Source organism: Anas platyrhynchos, chromosome 1 (genome assembly GCF_047663525.1).
Source record: "Anas platyrhynchos isolate ZD024472 breed Pekin duck chromosome 1, IASCAAS_PekinDuck_T2T, whole genome shotgun sequence".
NCBI classification, from domain to species: domain Eukaryota; kingdom Metazoa; phylum Chordata; class Aves; order Anseriformes; family Anatidae; genus Anas; species Anas platyrhynchos.
Window position 1 is genome coordinate 32,714,411 of NC_092587.1, and position 7,409 is coordinate 32,721,819.

At 45.6% G+C, this 7,409-nt stretch overlaps 1 protein-coding gene and 1 long non-coding RNA gene across 5 annotated transcripts in view; one reads left to right on the forward strand and one right to left on the reverse strand.

Annotated features, from left to right (window-relative positions):
- The window catches only part of SCAF11 (SR-related CTD associated factor 11), a 44,473-nt gene extending 41,150 nt beyond the window's left edge, over positions 1–3,323 (reverse strand). For 2 of the 3 annotated variants that reach the window (XM_072034133.1, XM_038180744.2), the window contains exon 1: positions 3,190–3,323. The gene's annotated coding sequence lies outside the window, so the exon portion shown is untranslated. Of the gene's footprint in view, positions 1–2,717; positions 2,832–3,189 lie in introns of those variants that run through there. The other variant, XM_072034132.1, reaches the window with a different exon arrangement.
- A 516-nt stretch (positions 3,324–3,839) lies between these two features.
- LOC106017383 (uncharacterized) lies at positions 3,840–5,696 on the forward strand. Of its 2 annotated transcripts, XR_001190816.4 has the most exons (3): positions 3,899–4,275; positions 4,377–4,512; positions 4,659–5,696. It is a non-coding gene; the product is annotated as an uncharacterized lncRNA (long non-coding RNA). The 2 variants fall into 2 exon arrangements; XR_003497046.3 differs by having other exon boundaries at positions 3,840–4,512.
- The last annotated feature ends 1,713 nt before the right edge of the window (positions 5,697–7,409 follow it).

Here is a 7,409-nt window from a genome sequence, read left to right on the forward strand (position 1 = left end):
CCACAGCATTAGGCTTTAGATAACAGCTTCTGCAAGACTTATTTCTTTAATATTCTGCTTGAGAGCAAAAAGCAAGCTTTTTCTCCAGTTCTCTCTACATCCTCATTCATACATATTTTTATTGTACAGGTATGTGTGTGAAAGAAACTGAAATAATCTCAGAAATTTAAGAATGCCACTAGCCACAGAGTCAAAGACAGTTGCTGTGATGATGGAATAAGCATGGGTTGCACACTGATTATTCCCTGTACCAAACTGTGACCTAACATAGGGACCATCAACCAAGTCATCCTTACCCCCCTTCAAACACAAATATACTATGGTATATAAAAAAAATTGCTTTATAGAAGATTGACAAATAATTTCTAATTAAAATAATCCAATATCTGGATTATTATTAACATCAAAACTCAAATTTTGCATTCCTTTGGGGGAAAAAAAAAAAAGTAATGCTAGCATTACATCAAGATAATTTATAGAAAGTGTTACGTAATAATAAGAAGTGAAGGGGTAAAAATATTCATTTTATCACTATGTATACAAATGCAACGTGAAGATATGCCTACATGTGTACATGTATTTGTGACCTTACTAAATGCCTTTAATACAAGTTCATTTTAATCTTGCTACTTAGTAGATAATTAGATGCAGTATTTTGATCATCCTTTGTCATGTCAGCTAACAACTTTGCCAGCCCAGAAATGACAACTTTCACATTTGGTTAAGTTTAATTAGTTTTCCTTAAGCCGTTTAGTTGGAGAAACAATCAGAAGTGCCATAAAAATAAGCAGTAGTAAAGCAGTATGTTTCTACAATCAACAGGCTTTTAAAAACAACAAAACAAAACTGTCGGGGAAAAACTGTTTGTTGCATCTGGTGTGGGCCACGGAAGTACAGATCATGCATATTCAGCCTTTGAGTCCCTCCTACAGTCACTCGGCCTTCAGCACACCATCAGACCTAGACACAGGGATGTGATGGACAGCTGAACGTTAAAAGATGCACGCATTCACCTCCCACCAGCTGCAGCCCTTCGTTTGTTATTTCACGACTGCACACCGCTAACTTCCTACTCACAGGAACATCCGTGCTCAGGCGGTTCAGGACACCAGAAGCAAGCAGCCTGCAGACCCACAAAGAGATGTTCACAGCTTTCAGCTTGCAAACTGTACCTATAACCTCACTTACCAACCTCACAACCTCACTGCTGGCTTAAAAAAAAGTCACCACACTCAGATTAAGGTTGCTCCCCTTCAGGGTACAGCGGACTAGTACACACGTATGAAATAAAACGTGCCTATGCTGCTGAAAAGCCACGAACTAGTCCTTGTTCTGAGGCACTCCACATAACACTATAGCCATAAATATCAGAGGTTTCTAATGCGCATGTTAAACTTATACCTTAAAGCTCGTTCTATCTCAAAGTTGGCAAAATAGGCAGAAAAGAAAGAGAACAATGTTGAGACTTATAAAACCTACTTTAATCTCAAAAGCATTTCAGAATTCATTCATACAAGTTGTCAGCACTGAGGAATCTGCTTGGACGTCAGTACAAACTAGACCAGACGTTTCTGTTACTGTTAACTGGAAGGACATTTCTTACCCCTCGCCTTAGATTGCTGGTAAAAAAAGAACATCACAGTGCTGAAGCCATGGACTCAAGAGGCCAGGTTTCAGTAATTCTGGTACTGGTACCACAAGTCAGCCCATCCAACTTTTTCCAACAGCGTTCTGCCACTCCGCCCCATACACAACATTAACCGAAACAAACCACCCTGACGGTAATTACTATATATAGGAAACTTTAACTTCAGTTTTTGCACATTTTAGAACACTCAGGGGAATGGGAAACTGCAAATATTCAGCAAGGAATCTCTGTGACAGGTAAAAGCAGATGTTTGTAACCAGAGCAGAACCATTACATATCACAAGCAGAACCATACACAAGTTTTATAAAGCCAGAGGCTAAAACTCATGCGTGAAGTGTGACTCAAACTACAGTCAGTCAAGAGCAAAAAGAAGCTCTTTATCTCCTGGGTGGTTTAAAAGTGACAGCTGAGTAATTGTAAAACAACAAACTTACATCTCCATGTTGAGTCAAACTCAAGATCCTTCACATATTGTGCTTGAGCTGTACAAATTAACGTTGAAAAAAACTCACCAAATTCCTGGAGAAGCATTCCCTGTCTTAAAGTGATCCGAGCACAAGATAAACTAGTGCCTCCAGTTTTACTTTTCTTAGAGAAGGCCTGAAGAACATTCTGTTTTGAGACCATTTGGATGAGAGAGAAAGAGGTGTTTTTCTGAGGAGTTCTTGCCCGTTCTGTCTATTCAGAGGCAAACTTCAAGTCACGTAGACCATAAAAGAAAATTGGTTAATTTCTGACGTGGGCCATCTATCACTCTGTAGGTCAATGCATCAGCAACTGTAAACTACTGAGATAAAACCTGCTGAAGTTTGACATCGTAACTTTTAGTAAAATCCTAAACAGTACCCACCCTGCCCTCCCCCCACATTTGTCTCGTCTCCTCTAAGGAAAGCAAACAAAAGCCATTATATTCATCAAAAATTCTAAAGGAAACGTTTGGAAGAAGTTCTTGGGAACCTTTCCAAGGTTTCTCCATATGGCAAAAGAGGATGCTGGCTTTTTTGTGCACGCGCATCTCCGAATACAGCTTCCCAATTAAAAAAAGAGAAAGAAAGAGACACGGCTTACCCTGTACGATCAGCCAAATAACAGCAGCTTTTAGCCGCCGACATTTCATTTAAGAATCTCACTGTTAGGTTAGAGAAAGAAGAAACCAAGAGACTGGAGACCTCCCCGCTGCCCCACGCAGGGGAAGGTTTGGGCAGGCAGGCAGTGAACTCCTGAGGGCAGCCGCAGCTCTCTCACGGCTCCGACCCGGCGGCGAGCCAGCAGCTCGGTGCTCGAGCACGGCACCGGCCGCCAGAGTCAGCTCCGCTTCCCTGAGATTAAAGCACAGCACACACCGCGCGCAGGGGCCAGCCCAGCACAGCCCAGCCCCGCAGCCCCAGCACGGGCAGGACACCGCGGGGCACAGCGGCCCCGCCGGCCCCCCCCAGGCCCGGGAGCCTCCCGCCGGGCTGGGTCAGGCCCTGCGGGAGGGGAAGGCCCCGCCGGGCCCGGGCCGCCCCCCGGGCGCTCCCCATCCCCGCTGCCGCCGTACCTGGCGCCGTCCCCAGCATGGAGCGGAGCCCGCGGCCGTCCCCCAGCCTCGCCGCCGCCGCCGCTCGGGGGCCTCGCCCGGCTCCTGGCCGCTGCCTCCCCGCGGGCCGGGCGGCGGAGCGGGCTCAGGCTCAGCGGGCGCCGGGCCACATGGCCGCCGCCGCCACGGGACGGGACGGGGCCGGGCGCTGCCGGCGGGGCCCGCGGGGGGGCGCTGCGCGGGGAGGGAGGGGGGGAGGAGAGGGGGGAGGGAGGCGGCGTGGCGGCCGCCAGCGAGACGCCTCCAAACCGGCCCGCCCGCGGGGGCATTGTGGGAAAGGTCCTCCCGGGGGCGGGGGGCGGCACCGGGCGGGGAGGCGGGGCCGGGGCCGCGGGGCACGTGACCCGCCGCCGGGGGGCGGGGCGGGGCGGGGAGGCGCGGGGCGGGCTCGGGCGCCCCCTGCTGGCGGCGCGGCGGAGGGGCGCGGCCCCGGCCCGGGCGGCGGTGGCGTCATCACAGCGCGACGGGGGGGGGGGCAGCCCGCTCCTTCCTTCACACCCCTCCCCGCCTCGTTATTTTAATAACTTTAACCTGTGTAGAGTCGTTATTTTAATAAACTTGACCCATTTCGAGCCGTCCTTTTAATAAAGTTACCCCAAACTTGACCCAAAGCAGCCTCTGTCTGTTCGTTATTCGCGCACGGTGATGGGGGGCCATGGCCATGGCTGTGGTGATGGCGGTGGTGGTGAGGGAGCGGGGGGCTGTGGGGTGATGGCCGCACGCCCTGCAGGCTGCCCGGGCAGCAGGACGGGGGGGGTCGGGGCTTGGTGGAGTGTGGCGGCGGGTCTCTTGGGGCATGGTGGGTTAAGGGGCGTGTTGGAGGCTGTCCAGCCAGAGTGGTGGCACCTCGTTAGGGAGAATGTTAATTTAGGATTAAGTCAGAAGAGCTCGAATGAAGTAAGAGCAGCCTGTAGGGACAGCGTGTGAGAGGCAGGGGAAGGAAGGGGAGGACTGGCTTCATTAGCAGGCTGCAGGGAAATGTAATAAGCAAGCCGCCGGCCATAGGTAGGAAAGCACAGACAGAAGAAAGATGATGAAATGTGTAAGGTAAGCCTGACTTTAAGGGTTATTAAGGTTAATGAACTCCATCATCTGAAGAAAGGAATGAGCTGTTTTGAAGGATGAGATTAAAGAAAGCCCTGTTGCAGACTAAGACAGATGACTTTCGGTGCTGCATCTTGAGTAGACTGAAATCTTGAATGACCCTCAAACCAGACACTGAAGCAATTAAGAAGGGGGAGTGATGGGGTAACAGCAACACCGTGTTTGGCTATGGCCGCAGAGGTAAGGTTTTGTTGCAAGGAGGCCGTGCTACACAGAACTGCTGCATGCTTTTACTTACTATTGAGTCTTGTAGTTAAAATGACTCCTGAGTCACTTGAGACTCAGAGATGTAGTGGAAGCCCTGGTGTTTGCTGTTTCTGGCACAGGTCATGAAGATGTTGCTGTCATCCCCTCATGCTGCACAGATCATGTTGCGCAGAGGAGCCAGGGAAGCTGACGGGAGGTTTCCGTGACACAGAGGAATGCAAAGAGAAACACTCATCACATCTGAGGTGCTGTCTGTACTTTTGTTTGATCCTCTGATTGGGTATCATACATGGGTAAAAATGTGGCATCCGTATCCTTTCCAGCACTGACCTTGATACCTACTCATACAACTTCAAAAGTACGCTGTATTAGCAGAACTGCTTTGGCCCTTTCTCATCCACCTTTGGAGATGAGCAAGCTGTCTGCAGTCGAGAGAAAATCCTGGGACTTCACTGCTGTCAGCTTCTGAACTTTTCTGTGTGCCCACAAAGTTCCTGCCCTCAGAGGTTTCAAGTCCTTCCTAAACTGAAGAGATTTCCATAATAATATGGTAGATCAAGGGGAGGCAGTGGATGAAAAAGCAAGGATGAGGCAGGGCATGGTGGAGAGGAACTTTGTAGCTATCCATGAGTGCAGAAATTAGGATTAGCATAGAGTGCAGAGGGGGAATGCAAATACTTGTGTTTTGGTGTTGTAAATCTGAATTCTTAACTTTGAAGTATCCTTCACCATTGAAACGATCCTGTGCCATTTATCATCTGCAAACCATTGCAATGAGGGCAAACAAGAGATGGGCAAAACTGACTTTACGATTATTTCTTTCTCAATGTAATAAACCCAAATGAACCTGGAGTGGTATTTTTGTAGTCTCGAAGCTGCCAGTACAACACTGTGTCTCTGAAAGAGATAGGGTGAAAAAAAAAAAATAAAGTAGCAAGCTGTTCTTCCTATAGTGACATTTTTGGGATTGATTGATTAAAGCTACCAAAATATTCAATATCCAGGGAACAGAAGGACCATTGATGACATGATGTTTGTGCTCGCAGTTTTCAGATGCTCGTTTGAGCAATGAACAATTAATCTCTTTGGCTCTTGTATTCTGAGCTTTTGAGGAATGTAGGTATATTCAAATGACATTAAAAAAAGTCTGAAGTGGACTCAGAGTTGATTCAGAACTCATTCAACCTCTTTGCCCCCATGTAGGATCAGTCATGTATCCATTACTACTTTGTTCACTTTGTGCTTCAAGGCCTCTGGAGGTAGACTGTCTCTTCCAAAGCCTCCTCAGACAAGCTATTTCTCTGGTTTAAAATTTCTGCTTTTGTTAAGCTGCTCCTAATCCATAACCTGGATCCTTTCTGTTGCATCAGAAGCCCTTAGTTAAGTCCTGTCCACCACTGGCACAGGGAACAATAGATTGTTTCCTTTCTCTTTGCAACATATTTTTATCTGGTCTTAACTTTTAAAAATTCCTCCTCAGCCTTCTTTTTTAGGTTAAACAGCATTGAAAGGACTACTAAAATCAAGTACATCAGTGTCTACATGACTGTCTCTCCTGTCCAAAGGGCATGTTACTCTGGTATAAAATGAATTGTGATTGGTATGATATTTGATGTTGGTTCATATCTTTGAGGTATTTATAAGAGAGTTGCTTGATCACTTTTTTTTTATCCCCCAGAAGGTTTCTGGGAATCTCTTTCTTCCCCTTTCCAGCAATGAGTTTTGAGCTTTGCTTTCATTTCAGATTCAACTTTGGCTTGTGTTTAGATATGATGAAAAAAAAAAAAAAGACAAAAAGCAACAACAACATCAAAAAACTTGGAAATAAACTAGGTGGCTTGTCTCATTTTTCTAATAAGGTAGTAGTCAGAACTCCCTGTCTTTGGTACTTGCATTCTCATTGCTTCTTAGGGAATTTTTTATTTTGGAGTTCTGGAGCATATGTCTATATATCCAAGTAAGTAGGTTGTGTATTCTGTGTGTCAAGACGCCTTGGATACTTGACTGCACTAACAAAGCTATTTCAGTGTTTTTAATTCTTCAGTAGTTCTAAAAGTTTGATTGAGATATTGTGCTTTTTATTTACAGGCAACATGTCTTTGCTTGTAAGCTTCATTGTTTGGAAACACAGTGTAATATTATATAAATAAAAGTAAGCAGAATGAGTCAACAGGTACTAATGAGGAATTACAGACTTCTGCTTTTTAGCCAAAGAGAATGCAAAAGGCTGGTCTGCAAAAGTTTGGTCTGTAAACATGAAAAAATCTGTTTTGGGAGTGTAGCAAATTTAGATAACTTTTTGTTTTGTTTTGTTTTCCTTGTATTTGTTTTAATAAATTCTAAGGGCTACGCTGGAAATTTTTTACAATTGTCAGTTATCAAACATCTACTTTGGTTCATTGCCCATTAAAACTCTTCTCCCATTTCATACAATGCACTCATCCCTTTCAGACATTGATACTGGACTTTTTTTTTTTTTCCTAGCCACAAAAGACAGTGAAGACTGTAGCCTTTTTATTATTATTATTATAATTCATTAGAAGGGATTAATCAGCCACTGCTGATTCTATTATTGGTATTTGAACCAACCATTTAGTAAACTAAATATAGAAACTCTGTTGGCTTCATCTTTGACAACATTCATCTCCAGAAGGATCTTATGGGTGTGATCAGATAAGATAAGACTTGGCAGCACACATTTTAGAGTCACAATATTTCCATATCCAGGAACCACGCATCAGCTCCTGAGAGTTTCCTGTTCAATTAAAGCATGTTCTGGCTCTGAAGCTGAAGGGGAGGATCTTGGATAAAACCCTAGAAAACAAGACTCTCTCAGTTCTTTGTGGATAGCACCAGTCCTTTTATATAGG